We start from the raw sequence: 26,855 nt of genomic DNA on the forward strand, positions 1-26,855 counted from the left end.
TTTAACATACGAATTTGTGGTGGGAGGCAGGGGGAACACAAACATTTGGTCCACAGCAGATTGTTTCTTGATTTCTTGGGGTGAAGATAGGGATCTGGCACTCTTCATGGATACTTTAAACCAGTCCCCATATTTTTAGTGACCCCACTTTCTGAAGCCTCTGAAGACTTTGTTGTACAACATAGTATCCCCTTTAGGAAGCACTTAGGTGTAGCTTTCTTGACTCTACTTATTTATAATATAGTCTATGTTTTCCAAAACTTTGTAGAAATCATTCATCCATTCTTATCTCCCCTTTATCCTCATTTGTTTCTTTTGTTATTACATGAGTTTTAAGGGGAAAGGGGCAAAAAAGTGTGTAACCTCATGTTTCAGATATAAATTTCTTATGACAGATTACAGGCATGGCAGGTGATGATGGGGGTGTGGGAATGTTTCTTCGAAAGAATGAGTTTATAATTTTATAATGAAACAAAGAGATTTACATAAAATACTCTGAACTGAGTATATATCACTTTTTTGTATCAAAATTTTGGTTTTGATGATCAATTATACTTTAGAATGACTTTTCAAACTAAAAAAATATATTTTGCTCTTTTCAAATGTATGTTTGTGACTTATTAGTAAAGAATTAAAAAAAATTGAACTTGATATATATGTATATGGTGTGGGTAGAGTGCTCTGTGTGTGTGTGTGTGTGTGTGTGTGTGTGCTTATATTTCTAGGAAGTAGAGCTTTACAAATAAATATAATATTTCAAATGGCAACTATTTATTTATGAGTTTTGTGCTTCTGATAGCGCAGTGTGTGCATTTATTCAAAAACTAGTAATAGGTATCATACCGTCATATAAATTGTTCCCTCTATTCATCGGCTGTATTCAAGACCAGAGTTTTTCTTAAAGGAAACAGCCTACATTAATTCTTTTTTCTCCTTATGGTATTAGTTAAAATCATGAAAATATTTTTGATTTGGTATATATACCTTTCGATCTTGGGATTTTCCTTCTAAAGTACTCTAGGTTTCTCTCTGGAGAAATGAAAATAATTAAACATGTCATCACATGTTTAGGCCATTAGTCCTAACTGTTAAGCTTTGTAGGTTTTCTGTGGATACTTTCTAAAGGCCTGAGAGGTTTTGTATAATTTCAAGTGGCTTATAAGCTTTACAAGTTAAACTTGGAAAATATTATAGTAATACCAAGTAATAATGATATAAAGGATTAAAGAATCATAAATTGGAAAGACTTTTGAGATGATTTTGTTAAACCACATTTTATATATCAGAAAACTGAAACCCAGAGAGATGAAGTGACTGGCTCTCTTCATATATGATATGGATATAGGAACTTTGTGTGCAACCTAGTTCCTTTGACTTTAGTGTATTTTTTTTTTACAACTATTTTGTCTTCCTTGAATCCAATCCAAAGTCTTTATACCATGTGAGAAACAAATGTTTATTATAGATTGCTTTTTTCCCTAGCCTCAGATACATTTATCCAGACAACTAAAACTTAAAATCTGTTTTGTTAGATAAAAATGAAATGTCATGAACTATTTAAGTTTATTTTATTTCCATTATAAAAGTAATATATATGAATTATAAAACATAAGAACCATGCTCTTACCATCCAAAGGCAATCCCTATTAGTATTTTGGCAACTATACATATTTTTGTTAACTTGAATTGAATATATAACATTCTTTGAAATGGGCAAAACAATTATTTTAAATTCCTTCTACCACTGGAAATTTAGTTTATGGACAATCTTTATTGATGTCGAATAGTTCAGATTCATCTTCCTTCACGTCACTGAAATGCAAATTATTGGCTCTGAAAAAGAAATAAATAGCTAGTATTCTAATGCACATTGTCTCTCTCCTATATGGCTAATACAATCTTTTAAATAGCAAGTTATCCCATGCCAGGAGTAAGATAAAGAGAAAAGAATTTTTGCTTCCTTCTTTTTGAGATTTGATGAGCCTTTGGTGGAATGGCCTGAAGGTCAATTCCAGAGTGGTCTGACTCTCTCCTTAAAACACTACCACTGATTTGGTTATGTTACTGTTCTGCTTAAATCCTTCGAATAGCTCACTGTCACTTCCGGTCAAACAGCAGATTCATCCTTATGACACACACGATTCTAATTTGATTCATTTTATTAGATAAAGTCAAATAATCAGCTGTCAAGAAGAGCAAGAACCTTATTGGAAAGGGAAGTAGCTTCATTTCAGTGCCCGCACTTTGCTGTTTGCCATGTGCATCACCTCTCTTGTGTTCCCCTCTGTTCCGCCCTCAGGCTCTAGCTTATTCGTAATTTTGCTTCCTGTGGAGTTGGCTTGCCATAATATCTTCAATGCGGTCAGGCTACTTCATGACTCCTTCAGCATCATTCCAATTCAGCTCATTTTTCCAATCCTTTCCGTTTAAAATTTTAGAGAGAACAGGTTGATACTTTTGTACCGTGACAACCCATAGATTGGGATCTGTCTTATGAGCTGGTTGTTTTTAAATAAAGTAATCACCCTGAGTCTAATAAGATGTGACAGAGGGTCGGTCCAGGGTTATTGTGAAGTTGGCAGGGCCATATTTTATGAGTCTTGGTAGGTGCTTCAGGTGAGGCTAATTGTAGCTGTAAAAGACAGTGAATAAAACCTGATTCAAAGATCCAAATCAACAATTTGTCATTACTTCCATTCACTATTCAATATGCTGTGCAACCCCTGATCCAGTCACACCACAGTATTCATCTAACTCTGAAAAAGCCATGTTTTAATATGCCTTAAGTCACAGTTTATGCTATTCTCTCTTATAAGAATAGCCTTCCCTCACTATCAGGTGAAATTGTCTATAAAATATATCTCAAATGTTATATTCTCCATAAAACCTTCTCTAGGGATTTGGTAACTTCCTCATTAGCACTTTCAGGTTATTCACCGTACACATATGACATATAAATACATTGTATTATAATCGTTTATATGTAAATTTTTTCCAACCGAATATCCATTAAATTAAGGGGTGGTGGAATCTCATTCATCTCTAAATATCTCCTACTCACAGATAATACATATACAATATGTGTTTCATGACAGGAAAAAAAAATAAGCATGATTCAGGGGGAGACACTTCTATAATAAGGAAGAGTCCCTGGTAGGAATACCTGTTGCTGGTTCGTAAATCTGTGTTACCCAAGATATGCTCAAGTGTAAGGGGACTGTATGTACTGAGTATGATGAATGTTCAAAATTTGGGTCAAAGAGCCAGAATACTAGTTTTTATTTTCCACCATTTGCCATTTCTGTTTGATTAAGAAGTATTGCAGATGAATTTTTATTGCTTCCTCATTCCCTTCCAACCTAAGAAATTTTACTCTGAGGACACTTTCATTTGTGTCTGAAGGCAATGACCTTGTATTCACAGAAAAACAACTCCTTATTTGGGGTTATCAAAATGTGAAGGGGTAGTTTGGGGACAAACTCTTTTATTTGGGGCTGGTTACTCTGTTTCTTACCTACAGTATTATTTCAGGGGACTTTTTGCCGTAATTGGGCTTACATTAAGTTTTACTGGAATATCTGTCGCTTTTAAAGAGAAGGCTTGCCAAAAAATGTCAGGAAGTCTGGCTTTAGAAGCTGACTTGTAGAAGCCTGACCCAAAGGACTATTTGTAATCTGACCCCTGTGTGTGTACTTTGTGCCAGTTCCCATTCTAGGTGTTGGAGATAGTATTAAGAAAAAAGAAAACACATTTCTACACCCATAGTATTCATCATCCAGGATGGCTTACAGATAAATGACGTGTTGCAATGTGGGTAGTGAGTGCTCTCCTGAGGAAGCACAGGGTGCTATATGACTTCATAGCCATGGCACCTATCCAGATTCAACTTGCAGGATGAGGACTGAATTAAGTCCCAGTGAAGAAAAACTGCAGTGGTAAAGGTGAATGACGACCAAAAATGAGAGACTGATGCATTTAGCTAGAGCAGTGGTGAGGATATTTTCTTATTCATTTTGTGAGTTGTCAGTTTATTCTCAGCAGAATTGGGGTTAGACAAGTTATGAAACTTAACCTAACTAGTATTCAGCATGGCCTGCCCCTCTGCGCAAACATCTGTAACATTAGTCAATGAAAAACCAGGTAAGAATTATTGGTCAGTATCTTCAGAAATTCACTTCAGGGCATCTTTGGAAATCTGCACTACCCTTTCCTCCTAAACCCATGTTAAAACAGATGAGGTGCAACGGTGACAGCTTGGATAAGATTCTTGTCCACAACTACCATAACTTGACTGAGATAAATGTGGACCTGTTGTCAGAAATAATTGTATCTGGCAGCTTATATGCTGCAAAAAACTGGCATGGAGTCACATTGTCACGGTAGAGACTTGAGGTCGAAGCAAAAGCACTTAGAGCCATTGTGAGAAGCGGTATCCTGAAGGGAAAAGTTTTTATCTCATAATGCAAAATCAATATGGAATCCCGATCCACATTTTTTTATCTTTTCCCATGGGAAAATTTGGTGTCTTAGGCAGTTTATGCCAAGCAGCCTGCCCTGTGACATGCACTACCTTCTTTCAGACTTTTCAATATCACAATCAATTTGAGGCCATCAGTTGGAGTTGCTTCTGTCCAAGGCTTTCAAGCAGACAATTCCCAGATGTGCTATGTGTACTGAAGCCAGGATAATGTCTTCTGGAATAATAATATGACTTCTCTACAAAATGCATCCCTCATGGAAAAAGAAAAGTTAAAAAAACAAAACTCATGTTGATGTTTTGAGATTTTAAAATTTTTAGTCAGTTTCTCTGATAACCTTCTCCATGTCTACTTTATGACAAAGAACAAGTTGGGTTCTTATTAATATAATCATCTTGTTACATCAATCTGAACATAAGAATCAAGGAAGACGGGGGCACCTGGGTGGCTCAGTGGGTTAAAGCCTCTGCCTTCGGCTCAGGTCATGATCTTAGGGTCCTGGGATCGAGCCCTGCATCAGGCTCTCTGCTCAGCAGGAAGCCTGCTTCTCTCTCTCTCTGCCTGCCTCTCTGCCTACTTGTGAACTCGGTCTGTCAAATAAATAAATAAATAACACCTTAAAAAAAAATCAAGGAAGACTTCTTTTAAGTAATCTTCCAGTGGTAGTGGCAAATATGTTTTAATATGTGCTAGGGATATTCTTTTTTTAAAAAAGATTTTTATTTATTCATCTTTCAGAAAGAGGGAGAGGTAGAGGGAAAAACAGGTTCCCGGATGAGCAAGGAGCCTAATGCAGATGTGGGGCTCTAACCCTGCATCCTGGGATCATGACCTGAGCTGAAGGCAGATGCTTAACCCGACTGAGCCACTCAGGCATCTCAATAGATAGTCTTAGCTTTAAGATTTTGATAGTGTTCTCTGAACTATAATTGATGATAAGATGAGTTGAAAATTTAAATCATGGTACAAATGCATCAGATATATTAATCCCATAGTTTCCAACATGAATTCTTGTGAGTTTCAAATTGGGCAGGAGCCTAATAGAGGTTTCTGTATTTAAAGATAGAAAACCTCTTGAAATGCAGACTTCAGGAAACAAATGAAAGGGTCGCAATGCCTTCAATTTAGTTGATGCAACTATTTTTTAAAGAGACGAGAAAAATTATCCTTTATTTGTATATTATGGATTGCCCAACTGAAATATCTAAGAAATTAGATTTGGTTGAAAATTAGATATTAAAATATTAGATATTAGATTGAAAAGTTATTGGGACCAGAAAGACAGTAGAGTAACCAAGAAAATTAAAAACATACATACGCAAAATAGCAAAATAAATTACTTCCTGTTTGTTTTTGAACCGATTATTGTTAGTAAAACAGAAAAAGAACCATTTATAACCTGGATAAACAGAAAAAGTCTTGTAAATTATGAATTACTTCTGACTAAACTTAAGTGGTGTCTACAAGCTATACCATGAAAGTAGAGACCAAAACAGTAACGATAACAATAAAAATGCTACTGAGGAACAGAATATAGTGGTTTCTGAATTGGAGGACTCAACAGGCTAAGTTAATCTGTGTATAAATTCAATGCAACATGATAAAAAACCTCAACAGGAATTTTTGTGTTTAATTCTGTGCTTTAATAATAGTTTTCATCTTAAAACATCCTATTGTGTAAATTTCCAAACACACAAAAGTGAAGAGAATAATATAATGAACTTTCCTATAACCATCAACCATAACAGTGTCAAAAATTATTAGCACATGGCCAAACTTATTTATACCCACTTATCACTCTACCCGCATTTTGAAGCAAATCACAGACATCATATAATTCATCTGTATGTAACTCTAAAAGATAAGCCCTCACAAAAAAATTGCCAAAAAAAAGTATTGTGATATTTCCAATTTTAGAATGTTAGCAAAAATTTGATGGCTTTGAATCAGATACCAATCAACATCAAATTCAATATGCATGCACACAAAAGGCATGTGTTTTTCTTAGTATACATCTAAAATTTCCTTTAAACTATAAACTCTCCCTTCCATTTTTCCCTGTACTTTATTTGTTAAAGAAACTGTTATTTGTCTCATAAAATTTCTCATGTTCTGTATTTTGCTGTGTGTGTCTTCATAATATCATTTAAAAATTTCCTCTGACCCCTATTTTCTATAAGCTACATATCTAGACATAGATGTTTAATCAGATCCCATTTGATGTTTTGGAAAGAATACTTAATTTAGGATGTTGCGTTCCTTCCATTGCACACTAATGAACTCACACTAATGAACTCACAGTATCTAATATCTCTTTATTATGATAGATCTATGAGTCTATAGGTGATTGGCCTGATTCATCCATTATAAATTTAGTTCTTTATCAATTTTTCACCTGCTAGTTTATCTGTTACTGATAACTATAATATAAATCTATTTGTTCAGGAGATACTGCAAAACAGTAAGACTCTAATTCTATCATTCCTTTTTCATTTATTGGCTAGGATTCGTTTATAAAGAATAGCCTTACTATCTCAAGTGTTTATGTTGAGGCATATATAGAAAAGGTGTAAAAAATGCCTGACTCTCCCACTTTAATTATCAGTTTTCAGAATAATATGTCAGTTCTCTAAAATTCTCTAGAGATGATTACTGAGTTGTTTTATGTATCATAACAGCATGAATTTTCTCATATTAGTTATTTTTCCATCCAGTGCAGTTATTTTTATGATTTTGAATTTATCTCATCTTTGCCAATAGAAATCTCTTCAATTTTGTTTCTTTGAGGCAGATAAAGATTTGTTTTATTGAATATGTGTGATCTGTATAATTGCTGAAGCCACTCTACATAGACAAAAGAGGGAATTTTATTTCTTGGTATCTTCCTCCTTGAACAGTCTTGATGATTCCTTCTTGGGCTGGAGCTGCTCTTCACAGTGCTTGGTCTTAGCTCTGTGGGCCTCAGCCTGGTCAGCCAGAAGCTTCTTGTCAGCCTTGTCTGCCTTGAGCTTGTGGATGTATTCCATGAGAGTCCATGTGTTTTTGAACATGTTACCCTTCACTTTCAGGTATAGCCTGTGGTACAGGTAGTGGCCAATCCTTGTAGATCCAAGTATCTTCTGAGCAGCAGGTACTGAATTCTCATCCTCCTTCTCAGACTTTCAAGCACTGGCAGTAGCTTTTCTCTCACTGATGCCCATATGCCTGCCCTTCTGGCAGGCCATAGTGTTCTTCTGGCACCGAGCCCGGGAATGGACCATCGCAGGGTTCCAGATGCTCAACCCATCTTTGATCAGTTTCTGGACATGCTGACGGGAGTTGGCTTTGGTGATTTCACTGGTCTCATTGAGGTCTTTTCAGCTCTTCTTTTTACCACAGAGGAGGACACTGGAAGCAAGCATCTTCTGAAGTCTGAGCATACTCATGCCTGCAGCCACAGTGGCGAAAGGAAAGACAGGCATCTCTTAAATTTTTTTCCCAAGTCCTTTGGAAATGATCCTTGTAGGCATTGACTCATTCTCACTTTTTGGTAGGACAAGCAGTCCCAGGATCTTCTTTTCTATTTTTTGCCCAAACCAGGAAATAGTCATGTCTCTATGGCACCTTGTAACTTTTGTGGGAAACAATGTTTGTAGTCTACAGTTTGGCCACTGGTGAAGCTCATTGCATTGCTACTTAGTTGGTCACTGTTTCTAGGCTATTTCCAAGTGTTTATATTTCTGATTCAAATTTCAGTTTATGGGTTTTTTTTTCTATATTTCTTTCATTTAACGTATTTAGCTCTTTTCTCTTAAACTAACAATCTTGGTTCCATTTGACTGTATATACTATAATTTAAGAATAACTTTAGAATGACAACAGTCATATTATTTATAATGTGATTAGTAAAAATAATTTGAAGTTTCTTAAAGTTCTTAGTTTATGCTACTTAAAAATAATATGTGTATGGTTAATATATCAATTCATACACAGTTGTATTCCCTTGTTTTTGTGGATTTTTTATTTTGACTTAACTTTGTTTAATGATTATTTAAAACATTATTGTAGTTTCAAAGTCAAAACCCCAAAGTAAGGTACATTTGAAAAACTCAAGCTTCTCTACCTTGTCTCTCTTTCCTGGATGTCACCATTTTTTTTTTTTTTAAGATTTTATTTATTTATATGTTAGAGAAAGAAAGAGGGAAAGCACAAGCAGGGAGAGCAGCAGGCAGAGGGAGAAGCAGGCTCCTCTCCCAGCTGGGAGCCTGATGTGGGACTCCATCCCAGGACCCTGGGATCTTGACCTGAGCCAAAGGCAGCTGCTTAACTGACTGAGTCACCCAGGAGTCCCTGATGTCACCATTTTTATTAGTTTTTGGTTTATCTTTCCTTTCTTTTTAAAATATGTATAGGTATATCTCTATATGTGTATTCCTGTTTCTCTTTTCTTTGATAAACGTAGCATACTATAAATGCTTAAACACCTTGCTTCTTTTCTCCGAAATAATATATCCTTGCAGTATTTATTAATATTCCTCATTCTTTTTACAAAGTACCTAAAAGTCATGGGACTCTTTGTGGAGCAACATGTAATATTTACATTTGGTTTTTAAAATAAGTATCTTGTACTAAACTTGTTCCTGCTGTCTGTTATTGTGACAGTGCTTAGTAGGCACTGTCCTAGTGCTTTATATGTATTGCTTCCATTGATTCTCAGGACTTCCTGGTAAGGAAGCAGTTATGCTATTTCCATTTCTTATTGAGGAAAAGAAGGCATAAAGAGATTAAGTGACTTTACCAGGGCTTGTAGATAGTGAATGGGCAGGACTGGATTCACATCTAGGCAATCTGACTCCAGGGTCCATGCTGTTTATGACTCTATCATACTGCCTGCCCCTCCTGGAATACAGCAAAGGAAATAAATAAACAGAAGGAGTTAATACAGTTGAAGAAAACATACAAAAGAACGCTTTATATTAAGAACTTTTTAATCACTAACATTTTCCCCCACTTAATGAACAAATCTTATTTGATTTTAGTGACAATTTATTTTGATCTACTTCACAAAATTTTTTTGAATATTCTTTAAGGACATGGTTGAAGATGTGTTGATACCCAGTGCTTGACAGATGAGGTACCTGAAGTCTTGGAGGAGGCAGAAGATATGGCTGGTTGATAATAAGTAGGAGCTTCAACTCTTGCTTCCTGTCTCACATAATAAAGCTTTGGAGCCTTTGAATCCAAGTAACCAGTTATCACTCTGAAGATAGCATATTCAATTCTAGACTCTTCTAACCCTGAAGAAGAAGGCTGAGTCTAGTTCTGACCGTGCATTAGCATACTTGCTTCTAAACAGGTCACCCTCACCTAAATTTTCCTTTCACTTTTCCTTCTACAGCTCTCAGAGATGGTGTAGTTCCATTGATATATGGCTGCTCATTGGACTACTTCTTTTTTGTTTGTTTGTCAGTTTTACTGAGAAATAGTTGACTTACATTGCTGTATGATATTCTTCATGATAGTCTGATTTATGTATTTGTGAAATAATGACCACAATAGGTTTAGCCAACACCATCATCTCATATAGATACAATAAAAGAAAAGAAGAAAAAAGAAAAAAAAAATTCTCCTTGTGATGACAGCTCTTAGGATTTACAGTCTTAACAGTTTTCTAATATATCACACAACAGTGTTGGCTACAGTCAACATGTTGTACGTCACATCTCCAGCACTTACTTAGAACTGGAAGTTTTGATCTTTTGACTGCCTTCCTCCAACTTCCCCTACCCCACTATCTGCCTCTGGTGCCCACAAGTCTGATCTCTTTTTTCTATGAGGTTTTTCCCTTTCTCTCCCCCCTCCCCTTTTAAAAGTTAATATAAAATGTATTATTTGCTTGGGGGGTACAGGTCTGTGATTCATCAGTCTTACACAATTCATAGCACTCACCATAGCATATACCCTCCCCATTGTCTATCACCCAGCCACCCCATCCCTTGCACTGGCCTCAATCCAGCAAGCCTCAGTTTGCTTCCTGAGATTGAGTCTCTTCTGGTTTATCTCCCTCTCTGGTTTCATTTTGTGTCATTTGATTCTCTGTCTTATTTCTCAAATTCCTCCTATCAGTGAGATCATACGATAATTGTCTTTCTCTGATTGACTTTTTTCGCTTAGCATAATAGCCTTCAGTTCCATCCATGCCTTTGCAAATGCCAAGATTTTTTTGATGGCTGCATAATATATGATACACACACACACACACACACACACACACACACACACACACACAGAGGCTGGTATTGCTATATATTTTCCTCTCAGGACTGTCTTTGCTATGTCCCACAGATTTTGAACCGTTGTATTTTCATTATCATTTGTTTCCATGATTTTTTTCAATTCTTTAATTTCCTGGTTGACCCATTCATTCTTCAGTAGGATGCTCTTTAGCCTTCATGTATTTGGGTTCTTTCCAACTTTCCTCTTGTGATTGAATTCTAGCTTCACAGCATTGTGGTCTGAAAATATGCAGGTAATGATCCTAGTCTTTTGGTACTGGTTGAGACCTGATTTGTGATCCAGGATGTGATCTATTCTGGAGAATGTTCCGTATGCACTAGAGAAGAATGTGTGTTCTGTTGCTTTAGGATGGAATGTTCTGAATACATGTGTGATGTCCATCTGGACCAGTGGGTTATTTCCTTGTTGATCTTTTGCTTGGATGATCTGTCCATTTCAGTGAGGGGTGTAGTTGAAGTCCCCAACTATTATTGTATTATTGTTGATGTGTTTCTTTGATTTTTTTTTTATTAATTAGTTTATACAGTTGGCTGCTCCCACATTAGGGGCATAGATATTTAAAATTGTTAGATCTTCTTATTGGACAGACCCTTTGAGTATGATATAGTGTCTTTCCTCATCTCTTATTGTGGTCTTTGGCTTAAAATCTAATTTGCTTGATATAAGGATTGCCACCCCAGCTTTTTTTTTGATGTCCATTAGCATGGTCAATTGTTTTCTACCCACTCGCTTTAAATCTAGAAGCGTCTTTGGGTCTAAAATGAGTTTCTTGTAGACAGCATATTGATGTTTTTTTTTTTTTTTTTTTTTTTTTTTTTTTTTTTTTTGTTTGTTTGTTTTTTTTTTTATCCATTCTGATACCCTGTGTCTTTTGATTGGGGGCATTTAGCCCATTTACATTCAGGGTAACTATTGAAAGATAGGAATTTAGTGCGATTGTATTGCCTAGAAGATGACTGTTACTGTGTATTCCCTCTGTTCCTTTCTGATCTATGTCACATTAGGCTCTCTCTTTTGCTTAGAGGACCCCTTTCAATATTTCCTATAGGGTTGGTTTGGTGTTTGCAAATTCTTTTATCATTTGTTGTCCTGCTAACTTTTTATCTCTCCTATTTTCAGTGATAGCCTAACTTGATATAGTATTCTTGGCTGTATATTTTTCTCGTTTAGTGCTCCGAATATATCATGCTAGTCCTTTCTGGTTTGCCAGGTCTCTGTGGATAGGTATGCTGCCAATCTAACATTTTTTACAATTTTTAGTTACAGACCTCTTGTCCCAAGCTGCTTGCAGGATTTTCTCTTTGTCTCTGAGACTTGTATGTTTTACTATCAGATGATGGGGTATGGACCTATTTTTATTGATTTTGAGGGGGGATTCTCTGTGCCTCTTAAATTTTGGCGCCTGTTTTCTTCCCCAAATTGGGTAAGTTTTCTGCTATAATTTGCTCCAATATACTTTCTGCCCCCTCTCTCTTTCTTCTTTTTCTAGGATCCCAATTATTCTAATTTTTTTCATCTTATGGTATCACTTATCTCTTGAATTCTCCCCTTGTAATCTAGTACTTGTTTATCTCTCTTTTTCTCAGCTGTTTTATTCTCCATCTTTCGGTCTTCTATATCACTAATTCTCTCTTCTGCTTCATTTGTTCTAGCAGTAGGAGCTTCCATTTTTTTTTTTTTGCATCTAATTAAAGCTTTTTTGATTTCAACTTGGTTAGATTTTAGTTCTTTTATTTCTCCAAAAAGGAATTCTCTAGTATGTTCTATGCTTTTCTCAAGGCCAGCTATTGTCTTTATAATCGTCATTCTGAGCTCTAGTTCCCACATCTTTCTAACGTCTCTGTTGATTAGGTCCCTAGCAGTAGTTAGTGCCTCTTATTCTTTTTTTGGGGGTTATTTTTTTCTGCTTTGTCATTTTGTCCAGAGAAGAATAAGTGAATGAAAGGACAAAATGCTAAAAGGGTAACAATAACCCCAGAAAAATATACACTAACCAAATCGGAAGAGTCTGAACCCAGGGGGTGAGGGAAGAAAGGAGGAAAAAATACACACACACACACACACACACACACACACACACACACACATAATCAGGCTGGTGAATAGAAGAGAGCCACACACTGATTTTGGTTGTATTTTTCTTTGTTAGAAGAGATGGCTTCCCAAAATTTTAAAGAAAAAGAAATTATATATATACAAAAATAGGGGTGAATACGATGAAGGGATGGAATATGACTGTGAGAATGAATATTAAAAAAGATTTTAAAGAAGAGATTGATAGGAAGTTGGTTAATAAAAGAAAGAAAAACATTTAAAAAAAAGGGAGAGAATGTGAAGAAGTGGGAGACTAGAACAAAGCCATACACTAGATTTAGGGTATATTTTGGTCTGTTAGAAGAAACTGTATCCCACAATTGTAAAGAAAGAAAAACATATATGTACAAAAATAAGGTTAAATATAATGAAGGGATAAAATATGACTATAAAAATGGAAATTAAGGAAGATTTTAAAAAAAGTATTGATGAGACAGAATCTTGGCTAAAATAGGAAAGAGGAAAATTTTTTAAAAAATAGGAAAAGAAAAAAGAAAATTAAAAAATTTAACTTGGAAAGACTAATGAATCATGGAAGAACATCCATGAATACTATGTCATGTATTTTTCTAGTGCTGGAGTTTTGCGGGTCTTATTGATTGGTAAACTTGGCCTTGGCTGGATGTTTTTCCTGATTTTCTGGGTTAGGATCCGGTTGCAGGGAGTCTCAAGTGTCTTCCCCTTGCTAGGGGCCAGCCTAAGTAATCTGCTTGGTTTGGGTTCCGTCTCAGTAGCTTTTGTTCCCTGAGCACTTTCTGTACAACTTGGAGGAAGAGAATGAAAATGGCAGCCCCAGAGGCACTGAGAGTGCCAGGCTCCTGTCTTCAGTGAGCCCTCAGAGAAAATTAGTCAATCATGCCTGTCTCCCTGGTCTCCAGCTGAGGTCCGTGCTCACCTGGCCTGTGACTGAGTCTTTCTGTCTCTGGTGCATGGCCCTCTTTGGAGTTTTCAGACCCAGCTGATTGCTGCAGTGCGCTCTCACACTGCTCCTTCTGGTGGTGTATGTGTGTGTGGGGGGGGGGGATTCCCCAGATCTGCCACTTGTGGTGTCCTTGTTTGAAGAGCAGTGACCCAACTGTGCTTAAGATCACGGCTTAAGGTAACCCTCAGCTGAGAGCCCATTTCTCAGCTCCGCCCTTGCAGCTGGCTTCTCTGCTCAGATACCTGGGAGTTCTGCCACTTTCAGGCACCCCCAGTCTTTCTGTGATCCTGAAGGTCCTGAGAGCAAACTGTCCCAGTGAGGATTCCATCCCCAACTTAGCCAATGGAATGATGTCCCTCCATGGAGCAGATTTCCAAATGTTCCAATTTTGTATTCCACTGCTCTATCATTTGCCAGTAGCCAGCTGATGGAGTCTCCCTCCCCTCCATACCCCATGGTCTATCTTCTCATCTATCCCCTTGGATTCACTTCTCTGCATTTCTTACCTTCCAGTAAGTGGTCGCTTTTCTGTTCATAGAATAGCTGCTATTCTTTTCTTCAGTCTTCTGTTGATTTTGTAGGTGTTCAGAATGGTTTGATAACTATCTATTAGGTCTCCTACTCCTCCACAATCTTGCTCCCCCTGGACTACTTCTAATTTTATTGTGAATTTCCTCTTCTTCTTCTTCTTCTTTTCAGTATTTAGTGAGGCACTGATCATTTTTCTAATCTTGCAAATGAAAAGTCTACTGTATATATATGTAGTATTTGAAAATACCTGCTTCAAGGGAAACATGATTTTAAAAATTCGATGCCACAGTTAATTGGCTTTAATTATATATAAAAAGTAGAAACCTCTGAATCCTATGCCTTTTCTTTCTTTATTGAGATTATTGTGCTTTTAAAAATCTGCATTAAAATATGAGATGGAAACAAACAAAAATATTATCAGAAAAATAATTTTGATAGTCTTAATTAAAATATAAATCCACACAAATATGGAGATAAATTAAATAGTTTTTCAGTTACTAAGTAAGATCCTGCATTTTAAATGTTTTATTTTTATTATCTACTTATTTTTGTAACTTTCTGGTTATAAAAATCTTTTGTTTATACTATATTAAGTTTCGGTTGTTTTATGTGTTTTTATGTTTTTTTCTTGTGTTTGTTTTTTATACTTATTTATTTATTAGAGAGAGAGAGAGGTGGAATGAGCAAGGGGAGGGATAGAGGGTGGAAAGTGTACTCCTGACTGAGTGCAGAGCTAATGCAGGGCTCAATCTCAAGACCCCAAGATCATGACCTGAGCTGAAACCAAGAGTCGCATGCCTGAGTGAGCCACCCAGATGCTCCTTCTTGTCTTTTTAATGACTTTTTAAAAGTCCCATCTATGTAGAAATAACTTTAACTTAAATTACACATTGTGTTATATTTATCTGTTTTTGAGGGGAAAGGTGAAGGAAGTAAAACTTGTAAAGTAGACTAAACACTCATAAAAGAAGATATAGGAAATAACTTAAACACAGGAAATCAGGGTTCTGGATAATCTCACTAATTTAGAGTGATAAAGTGGATAGAATATAGTTTCTGGTATCTGAGTAATGAATTCCTTTCAATCTCCTTTACTTATAACACTGTTCAAGTTATTAATGATCTCTACACATATAAATTGCCTCTCAGATTATTTTGAGAACAATAGGACAGCAACTAGTAAATCCATGGACAGAGTACCTAATTAATAATTTTGCTTTATTCATATATATTTCATTCTAGAAATGATCGAAGTACATTCAATAACTTTTTACTTTATGTTATAATTTATTTTGCAAAAATACTATGTAGATGATGCTATTTATACATATTATACATATATGCATACATACATCTGCTTTGCCAATAGTGTTAGATGCAAAGATTATAAGGATGAGTAAGATAGCATCCTACTGTAAGAAACCTACCAGTTTTTTATTTCTGCCTCTGTGAGAGAGTCCTTTTGGACTTAGTTTTGATTGGCTATGATTCTTTAGACAATATCTACAACAAATCAGAACTTAGTATGTAGCCTTACAGAAAAAGAATTGTAGAGTATTTATTCAGTACTAAAATGATTGATCTTGTATTAAATTCTAGTGTATTAGGTCTTCCCTAGTTTTCTTGGATGGGGTAAACTTAATCCTCTAATCTTCTTCCAGAGGTTTGCTCTTCTTTGCCTTTATCATCATCCCACTTATTAACAGCTAGTAAGTACAAGTCTCTTTAGCTATCTTGCCATTACCAGTATGAATTTCTGTCAGGCATATTGATTATGATTTTTATTTCTCCACAATGCTTGTTTCTAATTCTCTTTACCTAGTTTTCTACTTCAAAATTTTGCTGCCTACAATATTCTCTTGGCTCTCTCCTCTAGAATATTTGCACATTAAATCATGCTTCAGAGTCATTTTATTAAATTCCTCTTATTCATGATCTCTTTGTTGTTTGGGTGGTTACATGCAATTATTTGGAACAATCTTAAAGAACTCAAAGGGCCCAAAGTAGCTATTCCTATTAAAATACACCTTCTTATTGGGTGTTAAATAGTTTACTCTCCTGTTTAGGCACACAGCTAGTGTAAGCAATGAAAAGGTACAGGGCATCTTGGATACTTTGGAATTTCAAATTATTTCCTGATGTCTTCTCAAATCTTCCTATAAAGCTTTGTGAAGCTTTTCTAAGATTGAAAACTGCATGCAAGCACCCAAGGGTCAGGCCTTTCCTAACCTATGCTTAATGGCTTTGCTGTGTGAGCTAAGATCATTTATAAAAATCACAGAAGAGCAGATTCATCTGTTACCATGTATAGTAACATCTCAACAAGACAACTAAACATGACAGCTGAAGGGACTTGCAATTGAGAGAGAGAGAAAAAAAAAAAAAAAACAAAACCAAAAACAAAAAACATGAGCAGAGTTGAGAGCCATATAATTATCCTCATTCACACTGTGACTAGCTTTAAAGTGATTTATTCAAAATGGTTACCCATGTACTCTTAGTCACCTCCTTTCTTGACTAAGTGCTAATTCTGATTTTGGTATTTCTCTGTAGAATATATTTGTCTTGCCTCTTGAAAAAGAATTGTGCTGAATTTTCAGTAGTGTTTAAATCAGTTAATCATATTTCCCAATTATCCCATAACATTACTTATTTGAATTTCAAGTTGCAATGTTCTTAGAGAAAGCTTAATATCTTCATTATACATACAGTCATGGTTAGCTAATTAGCATCCTGAAAGCTGCAGTTTAACCGGGATGTCACTGTTTCTGGGTTGAATGATATATTGGGTTTTATCATTTAAAAATTGTAATGATATTTAAAAATATCATTGTTGAATTCTAATTAATAAGAAGCCCCCTTGCAAGTGTCCAGGCACCATATGAATGCATTATAGTTCTCATTTATTGGTTTATAAATAAAAGTACCCTTGAATGTTTTCCAAAAGACTAATGTGATTTACAATACAGTTAATGAAAATTAAGCTATATTGGTTTTCCTGAAGGAAAATTGCACTACATAATTATTTTAAAAATCACTGTTTATTTCTTCAATTTGTTGAAAAACAAGAAACAGATTCAAAACCTAAGAGAACACATTGCATTTGACATTGTCTGTAATTAAAAGATCAGTGCCTCAGAAACAATTTTATCTTGAGTTACCATTTTAGTTGCCATTGTACTTAAGGATTTTTTAATCTCCTTTCCTTAAATAGGCATTCTTGTTTTTTAAATACAAAATGTAAAGGAGCTGCAATTATTTCTTTTATTAGATAAGTATCTTGTAGTTTTACTAATTTTTAGCATTTAGGTCTCGTTATTTTAATTTAATGATTATTATACAATGTACAAAATTATGAATCAACAGAAGTCAGAGAAATGAAGTGATGTGTACTCTGTTACATGTTGGACAATGGCAGAATTGGTACTAAAACTCAGGCCTCTGAATAGCCAGTCTAATGCTTTTTCCTTTATCTGGACTTTTGGTGCCCTGTGATCACTTGAGCTGTGGTATCCTAGAAAATATACATTCAAGGTTCCTCCCTGTCTGTCCATGGCCTGGTAGCTCTTTTCATTTTAGCACTCATTACTATTCCATTGTCTGGGGTACCTGGTTAGAACATGTGATTCTTGATCTTGGGGTTATGAACTCATGCCCCCTGTTGGGTATAGAGATTACTTTAAAAAATCATATTTCATTGTCTGGATGCACAATAGTTTATCCATTTACCTACTGAAGAATATCTTGATTGCTTCTGGGTTTAGGTAATCATGAATAAAATGATTTATAAAATCCATGTGAAGTTTTTGCATGGAGGTAAGTTTTCAATGATTTTAGGTAAGGAGTGAGATTTCTATATTGTATCATATGGAAGGAGTATGTTTAATTTTGTAAGAAACTGACAAAGTTTTCCGAAGTCTATACTATTTTGCATTCCCTCCAGCAATGAATGGACATTCCTGTTGCTCCACATTGTTAGCACTATTTAGTATTCTCAGTGTTCTGAATTTTGATCATGCTAACAGGTGTGTAGTGGTATCTCATTGTTGCTTTAATTTGCATTTCCCTGGTGACACATGATGTGGAGCATGAAATCTTTTCCATAGTAACCTTTTAACAGAATCATTCCCTTCTTAAAACTCATCATTGACCCCTCATTACTTGTGAAAAACAGACTCTATGATGGCCTGGACAGTTTGCTATGATTTGGCACATGCATAGTTACCTCATCTTGTATTAGATATATATTGTTGCTGTAACAAATTACTACAAGCTACACATACTTAAAGCACAGTGCTTAAAACAACACAAGTTTATTATCTGAGGGTTCTCATAAGCCAGAAGTCCAGCATGGATCTCGCTGGACTAAGATCAAGGTGTCAAGAGGACTGTATTCATGTTGAGGTTCCAAAGAAGGATCTTTTCTGTTGCTGAAGATGCACAATTCAAATTCACAGGGTTGTAGGACTAAATGTCTCTATTTCCTTGCTGGCTGTCACCTGGGGCAACCTTAGTTTCTTGGTGCTTCGCTTTAGTTTTTGCACATGAACCTCTACACCTCAGAACCAGCAACAGGGCATCTATCCTTTTCAGGCTGCGATCTCACCAACCTTTCCTCCATAGTCACATCTCTCTTTGACTACAACCTGAAACCACTTTTAAGGAATTGAGAGATCAAATTAGCCCTACCTGTGTAACCTAGTGTAATTTTCCCATCTCAAGATCTGTAACTTTAATGATATCTGTAAAATACCCTTTGCCATGGGTTCACAGATTTCAGAGGATGTAAGAATTTTTATTCTTATCACACATCTCTTATTACCTTGATCACTCTCTAGCCACATTGCTTCCTTTCTGTTCCCAAACCTGTGAAGCACTTTCCTACCTGAGATACATTGAATTTCCTGGGTCTTCCTCCTTGGATTTCTTCTTCTGACTCTTTGCATGGTAGTAGACTTAGTCAAAGTTGGTTCAGAAAGTAGGTCCAACTGAATTCATAAATAAGAATTTGGTGAATTGAAGCTATGAAAATTTGGGGAGAACAGAAGCTGTAGACAAGATATTGAGTCTGACAAGTAAGAAGGTAATATAATTTCTCAAACTTACATGGTTGGACCGTTAACTCAGGTCCCTGATGTATTGGAAGAGGTTGAGTTTTGGGCACGTGAAATTTTTTTTTTTTCTGCAATCAGTGTCCACTCTTGTATTGGGATAAGGAAAGTACATGAGGGTTTATCAAAAGCAATCAGGAAGCTCATTTGCATTCTTCTTCTCTAATGCTGGATCTTTTGTTTTAGCTGAAGGGTTAGTAGGCTACTGATTTTGAAAAAGAATCATTCAAATAAGAAGGCATTGCTTAAGAGAGAGTATAAAAACACCAGTTATTTTTCAGTTAAGTGTCAATCTTGATCTTTTTACATGGAGAATGAGCAAATATATATTGCATAATTGTTAAGTAGCAAGCCAGTAGAGTGTGTAAAATAGAGCCAATGCTATGACAGCCCTCCTAGTCTGATGAAACTCCATAGATATCCATCACCTTGTATTAGAAAATGCAATACAGCCCTTAGAAATGTCATTGCTATTTTCAACTCAACATTATTTGGGACTGGTGAATAAATTAATCAGTCTCCCTTTTAAAACACTGTAGCTTCATTTTTTTGTTTGTTTTGTGTTTTTTTTTTTTTTTTTTTAAAGATAACTCTGCTTCAGGATTTGAAGTTTGATGGATTGAAGAAGAAAAGCTTTCCCCTGTTTATATCCTGGTAAAGGGAAGCCTTGCTCTTAATTTCATTTCTTCACATTAGCTAAGGAAATTTTTGTATCTCAGGATATAACCTGATGTTTAATAGTGGAATGAGCAGTGTAAAACAGGATATGATTTGGAATTAAGGAAATGGAATACAGTGTGGAAGAGGCTGAGACATTACAATGAATCCTGGCTTTTCTGTAAAATCTAACTACTACCTGCTTGTACTTCTTAAGGCTATTGATTGTTAAGGGTGTTGGCAGAAGAAAAGGGAATCAGGTGGTCCTGAAGTGGTATTTAATGTTTTGATGGAGAATCCATGAACAGGTGGTAATGAGGAAGACACTAATAGTCACTGGAGATGGTCATGTAGGCAAAGTGAGGTAGTACCTTGCTTCTGAGGATCTAAAACACAGAATTCAACAGAAGGGTCCAAGTATCAGGAGTGTGATCATGATGGTGACTGAACTTGGGTATGGGGTGAAATACCTGACTGCAAAACTAAACAACCATAAGGCAGATTTGATGTTTAGTCACAGATCATTTTGCCAGAGCTTCTTTCATGACTCCATCCTTGATGAAATCACAACAGGATTTCTCATAGTGATATTTTTGAGCTTCTAAATGGAAGTTAAGGAGCCTAGCTACAGGGAGATGAAGAGACTATTACACAATTGTCTCCAAAACTTGTGGCTTTAAGTTTTTTTTCTTTTTTATTCATTTCTATCCCCCTCTCCTTTCCAATCCTACTTTTTAATTCACTTCTGTCCCCCTTCTTTCTCTTCTTTGGTTCATGGCAAAAAAGAATAGAGGATGACAGTATAGGGGCCATGAGGAAAATAAGGGAACCTTATTTCTGTTAACCTTTGAGAAGTCCTGCCATAGACAATTCTATATATTTTTGAACAGGGATGTTACCAATGATCATCGAGTGAAGAAAGTCATATTCTCCAGTTGAGCAAACAGAGATTGGATTATCAGTCACCTGTGTGATCAATTTTTTCTTAAAGAAACACAAAGTATCTGCCCTTTATAGCATCAGCTGTGACACCAGAAGTGCATTACAAAGTATCTCCCCAAATTATTTCCTTTTCCTCCTTCTATCCTTCATTCAGCAGGAGTTTATCTTATTTTTCCTCTTTCTTGTGATTTTGAAATTTGTGTTGAATGCACAAGAGGGCTAAAGTACAACAGTTTCTTGGTGCAGAGACTTGCCACCCAGTTGGCGTTTTTATTATAAGAACAATTACCTGGGGAGGTGATTTACTGGCAAAGAACAAAATCAGTGTATCCTATTATCTCCCAGTGCGTCCCTAACAGACTCTCTAGGACATAGTATATGGAATTCAGAGGGGTCTTGAGTACAGAATCAGGACATTCTCAAAATCTGAACAAGGAAAATTGAAAAATTGAACCTCAAACATCTGTATCTCTTTGTAGTAGATACAGTTGCTTATCAAGATGTAATAAGATAAATAACATTTGCCTTAAGGTAAATAGGTAAAGGGATATTATATGTTATTAATAGCCTTAGAATAATGCAGTCTACATTAATAACATCACAGCATCATGACCTCAGCATCATGACCATCATAGCATCATACATTAAACTATGTAAAATAGAAAAAGTATTCTACTTGACTTTGCATGATGAGTTATTGCTTTAGGTGCTTGGGTGCCTTTTAATAGGTCATCTGGAGTGCTCTCAAACTCTGTAATGATCTCAGAAAATGAATTCACTCTCAAACCAGTATTTGTTTTCTTTCTTTCGAAAAAGGGTTACTGTAAACACTTTATGACATGCTCCCCTTGATTTTTCTTTATCCTAACCCATTCCCATGCCCTTATTCAGTTACCCAGTGCCCTCCTGGTATTTCTGGGTGCTTGAGATTATTGAACCCCATAATCTTGACCTTTACTCTTTGTCTTCCATATTTTTTTTCTGTATGAGTTATCCATTGCTGTATAACAGCTATAAAACCTAATGGGTTAAAATAATACACATTTATTATCTCACAGTTATGTGGGTCAAGAGTTGAAGAGTAGCTTAGCTGGGTATTTCTGGCTCAGGATCTCTCTGGAGGTTGCAGTCAAGCTATTGATGGAGGCAAGAGTCATGTGAAGGCTTGACAGGGGCTGGGATACCTGCTTCCAAGAGGACTCACTCACATTCACTTGGCAGGAGGCCTTTTGTTAGGGCAGCTGGCTTTTTCCACAGTGAGTGATGCCTTTTTTCACTGAGTCTTGGAATTCATACACCATCACTTCTTCCATATTCTATTCATTGGAAGAAAGTCACTAAATCCACCTTACTGTCAAAGAGGAAAATCAAGCGGTCTTGAAGGAAGGAGCATCACATAACTGGCGGGTGTATTTTAAAACTACCAAATCTCCCATAACCCACCTATGTCTTCAGTTCACCTATCTCATGTCTTTATTAGTTCAAGATGAAACTACTAACAATTGAGAGTAATTATGTTAAAATATTTAGTTCCTTTGGGGAACATAGTATAAAGATTAAAAAAGCATACAATCAGTTCATGTTGTGGCTCTCTACCATTTACTACTTATATGACTTTGGGAAAGTCATTTAAGCTTTATAAACCTGCTTTCATCAATTGTTAAATGGGGATTTTGATATCCACCTTGCAAGATATAGTAGAGTCAAAGTCATGCATGCAAAACAACTAAAACAAGAGTTTTCCATGTAACAGGTTCACAGTTGGTTGCTATAGCAACACTGATTATTATGGTAGCCATTGCATTGTATTTGGGAACTCTGTATTTTGATGACATTGGCATAACTCAAAGAAATTTCTTTTTTTTTTTTCAAAGAAATTTCTAAATGGTGAAAATCACTGTGCTAATGGGTATGAAGCAACATTTATTATCAGAGCTCTCCTCAGCTCAAAGGCTTATTTCCATCCCCCACTCAGCTGGTCCTTCCGTGATCTCGCCCAGAGAGGTCAGTGTATTTTTAGTCAAAATGTCAGTCAGTGTAGGGTCCTGGCTCTGAGCCCCTGCTCTACTGCCTATGAGCTATGTGGTCTTAGGCAAACTTTTCAACCTTTTTAAATCATCTTTCCTCATATATAAATTTAGGGATACTTATTCTCTTTTGCAGCACAGTGAATCAGTTGTAGCAGAAACAACAGTGGCTCACAAACTGATATCTCCTTTTGTTTAGTAAGTCAGTAGTTCCCAAATAGGGCTGTTCATTGGAATCCCCAGGAGCACTTAAAAAAAATCCTGATGCCTGGTCCCCATCTCAGAGATTTTGATTTAATTATTCTGGAGGCTATCTGGCATCTACACATTTGTGATTTTACAAAGCTCCCCAGGTATTTCCAATGTGCTAATAACCACTGGTTTAGGTCGATAATTTTCTCTCTTACATCATTAGACCAAATGGTCTAAATCAATTAGATTTCAGTTAAAGTAGTCTAAAACCACTTATTTGGATCTTATCTTTCAATGCTTTTGATCTTTTATTTTTTCCCCTCTTGAAAGTTTTATTTTTCTCAGCACACGTTTGACCCATTTGTTCTGTGCTTCCTGATTTTATTATGCTAGTTTTGCCCAACCCCCCCCCCCCAAGTCCCTTGTGGTATGGGTCATATATTCTACTTTTTAAAATAAGAAAGGAATAAGCAAGTATAAATTCATATTGTTGCTTTTAGATAGATTATTCTTCCAGCAGGAAAGATGACACCATGTTGCTTTGGTGGAAGTAGATGGGCATCCTGCATGCTTCATAAGAACCATTGATGAATGGTGTCATTGGCACACTGGACTAAGTATTGGCAATAGTGCATATAACAGATGGAGCTGAGTGTAGGCAGTCAAGTGTTCAAGCTCTGTGTCTGAATTGACTAATGGTTTTGATGGCAGAAATTCAAGGCCAGAGCACTGGGATGCCAGTCTTTGTGTCGTATGAATGCCTGCAATTAAAGCTATGAGACCACTCCCTTTCTGCTCTAACTCAAATTTAATTAATTTTGAATTAAAACAAATAGTTTTCATGACCATATGAGGTACATTTTGGGTTTGGCTCATCAGGATTAGTGTAATGACGTCTCCACCCCTTGGTTATTCCCCACAAAAGACCCCTAAGAAGCTGATTTAAAATGCCATCCAAAGTGGCATGTTGCTGTTAAATATTTTGATATGTATAGGGCATTTTCATATCCGTGTCCTATGTAGAGTATTGGTAGGTGTCCTGTTAGAAAATGCCAGTGGCCTAATGTAGCATAGAACCAGTATGGACATTTGGCACTTGTCCAAAACTCCAAGAAGGTCATTTCAGAACTATTTCAGGCGAGGTCTTGTCTAAAATAAAGATACAGTTTAAGATGTAGTTTTTAGATGAAAGTTTTTATTCATACCTTATCTGGTTATTGTTCTCATAATTAGCTGTACTGGTTAAAGTTCAGTCGTAATACATCTAAGATCGTAACATTAGTTTCTATGTGGGTTATTTAGCTTTATTTGATCTCATTATCACAGATTGTTCTTTTAATCCTGCTAGGGGCCTTGCAAGGATCTTCTCTCTGGAAAAAAATGTATATAATTACTTTTAGATTTGGTATGCTAATACTCTTCATTCCCTACATTGGAAAACTATGTAACTCAGATTACTTGGCTACTTGTGCGGATACCGGCATATGATTTGAGTAAATTGGATCTGAGTTAGTGTAAACTCTCTCTTGGGTCATTTTCACCCTGTTTGCTTCTTTTCAGAGACTCCAACAGTAAAAAATATTCATGAGTGTAGGAACAGGGTAATTATAATGAACTGACTAGTGGTTTCATTAAATACATGGGACAAATGAAAATGAAAACACAATGGTCCAAAGCCTTTGGGATACAGCAAAAGTGTCATAAAGAGGAAGCATATAACAATACAGACTTACCTCAAGAAAGATCTCAAATATACAACCTAACCTTATACCTGAAGGGGCTAGAAGAAGAAAAACAAATGAAGCTAAAGCCCCAGAAGATTGCAAATAATAAAGACTAGAGCAGAAATACATGCTATGGAAACTTAAAAGGCAAGAGAACACATGAATGAAACTAGGAGCTGGTTCTTTGGAAAAATTAATAAAATTGATAAACCCTTAGCCAGACTTATCAAAAAGAAAAGAGACTCAAATAAATAACCTCACAAATGAGAGAGGAGAAATGATAACTGACAATGCAGAAATACAATTATAAGAGAATGTTATGAAAAACTATATGCCAACAAGTTGGACAACCTAGAAGAAATGGATAAATTCCTAGAAACATATAAACTACCAAAACTGAAACAGGAGGAGATAGAAAACTTGAACAGACTGATAACCAACAAAGAAATTGAGTTAGTGATCAAAAATCTCCCAATAAACAAAAGTCCAGGGCCAGATGGCTTCATAGGGGAATTCTACTAGACATTTAAAGAATAATTAATACCTATTCTTCTAAAACTATTCAAAAAAGCAGAAAAAAGGAAGGAAAGCTTCCAAATTCATCCTATGAAGCCAGCATTACTCAGATACCAAAACCAGATAAAGACTCCACTATAAAAGAGAGCTACGGACCAATATCCCTGATGAACATAGATGCAAAAATTCTCAACAAAATTCTATCAAATCCAATCCAACAGTACATTAAAAAATCATTCACCATGATCAAGTGGGATTTATTCCTGTGCAAGGGGGGGTTCAATATTCACAAATCAATGTGATATACCACATTAATAAAAGAAAGGGTAAGAACTGTATGATCCTTTTAATAGAGGCAGAAAAGGCATTTCACAAGGTACAACATCCATTCATGATAAAAACCCTCAAGAAAGTAGGGTTATAGGGACCATACGACCATGTAATAAAGGCCAAATACAAAAAAACCCCACAGCTAATATCATCTTCATTGGAGAAAAACAGAGATTTCCTTCAAAGTTCAAGAACAAGACAGCAATGTCCACTCTCACCACTGTCATTTCATGTAGTACTGGAAGTCCAAGCCTCAGCAATCAGACCACACAAAGAAATAAAAGGCATTTGAACTGGCAAGGAAAAAGTCAGTCTTTCACTATTTGCAGGCCATAGAATATTCTATATAGAAAATTTTTATATGTAATGTGTTAGTGTTACTATTAAAGTCACTGGCAAATTCTGGCCCCTACCTACTTTTAGGTTTGCTTCCAAGACCCGGGTCCTCAAAGTCTCTGAGCTGCCAATTCTAACACAGTTACCTTTGTGTTAGTAAGAAGAGATGAGGCTCTATTTGAATAATGAACACTAACACATCAATAGCTTACCGTACAAAAGTTTTACTCATGCAAAGTCCACTGTCTTCTCAGTGGCTCTCCAGGATACTTTCTTCAAAAAGTTACTTAGTGGGATTCATGGCTGGCTCAGTTAGATAAGCATCTGCCTTTGGCTCAGATCATGATCCTGCCTTTGGCTTAGGTCATGATCCTGGGGGCCTGGATGGGAGCCCTACATTGAGCCCCGCATGGGGATCCCTGCTCAATCTCTCCCTCTGCCCCTCCCCTGCTCATGATCTCTCTCTCTCTCCCTCTCTCTCTCTCTCAAATAAGTAAGTAAAATCTTAAAAAAAAAAAAAAAAGAAGTGACTTAGGAAGATTCTCTGCTACCAGCTTGTGAAGCTATCATCTCAACATGTAGCTCCTTGGTCCTTAAAGCAAGGCAAAGAGGGAGACCTCCTGAGCTTACAGCTCCTGCTTGCAGCTCATAGTTTAGAACTGGAGGAATGTGTGCCCTGGAAGAGGAGGATAAAGGAGGACCTGGTAAGTGCAGAGCGC

The 26,855-nt window shown here is 36.2% G+C and overlaps 1 protein-coding gene and 1 pseudogene across 3 annotated transcripts in view; one reads left to right on the forward strand and one right to left on the reverse strand.

The window, feature by feature from the left end:
* The window catches only part of CTNNA3 (catenin alpha 3), a 1,821,555-nt gene that overhangs the window by 818,765 nt on the left and 975,935 nt on the right, over positions 1-26,855 (forward strand). The gene's annotated exons all lie outside the window — the stretch shown is intronic.
* On the reverse strand, positions 7,346-7,906 carry LOC101684617 (annotated as a pseudogene).

The sequence above is a fragment of the Mustela putorius genome, unplaced genomic scaffold (genome assembly GCF_011764305.1).
Source record: "Mustela putorius furo isolate JIRA1106 unplaced genomic scaffold, ASM1176430v1.1 tig00003949_pilon_pilon_pilon, whole genome shotgun sequence".
Taxonomy (NCBI): domain Eukaryota; kingdom Metazoa; phylum Chordata; class Mammalia; order Carnivora; family Mustelidae; genus Mustela; species Mustela putorius.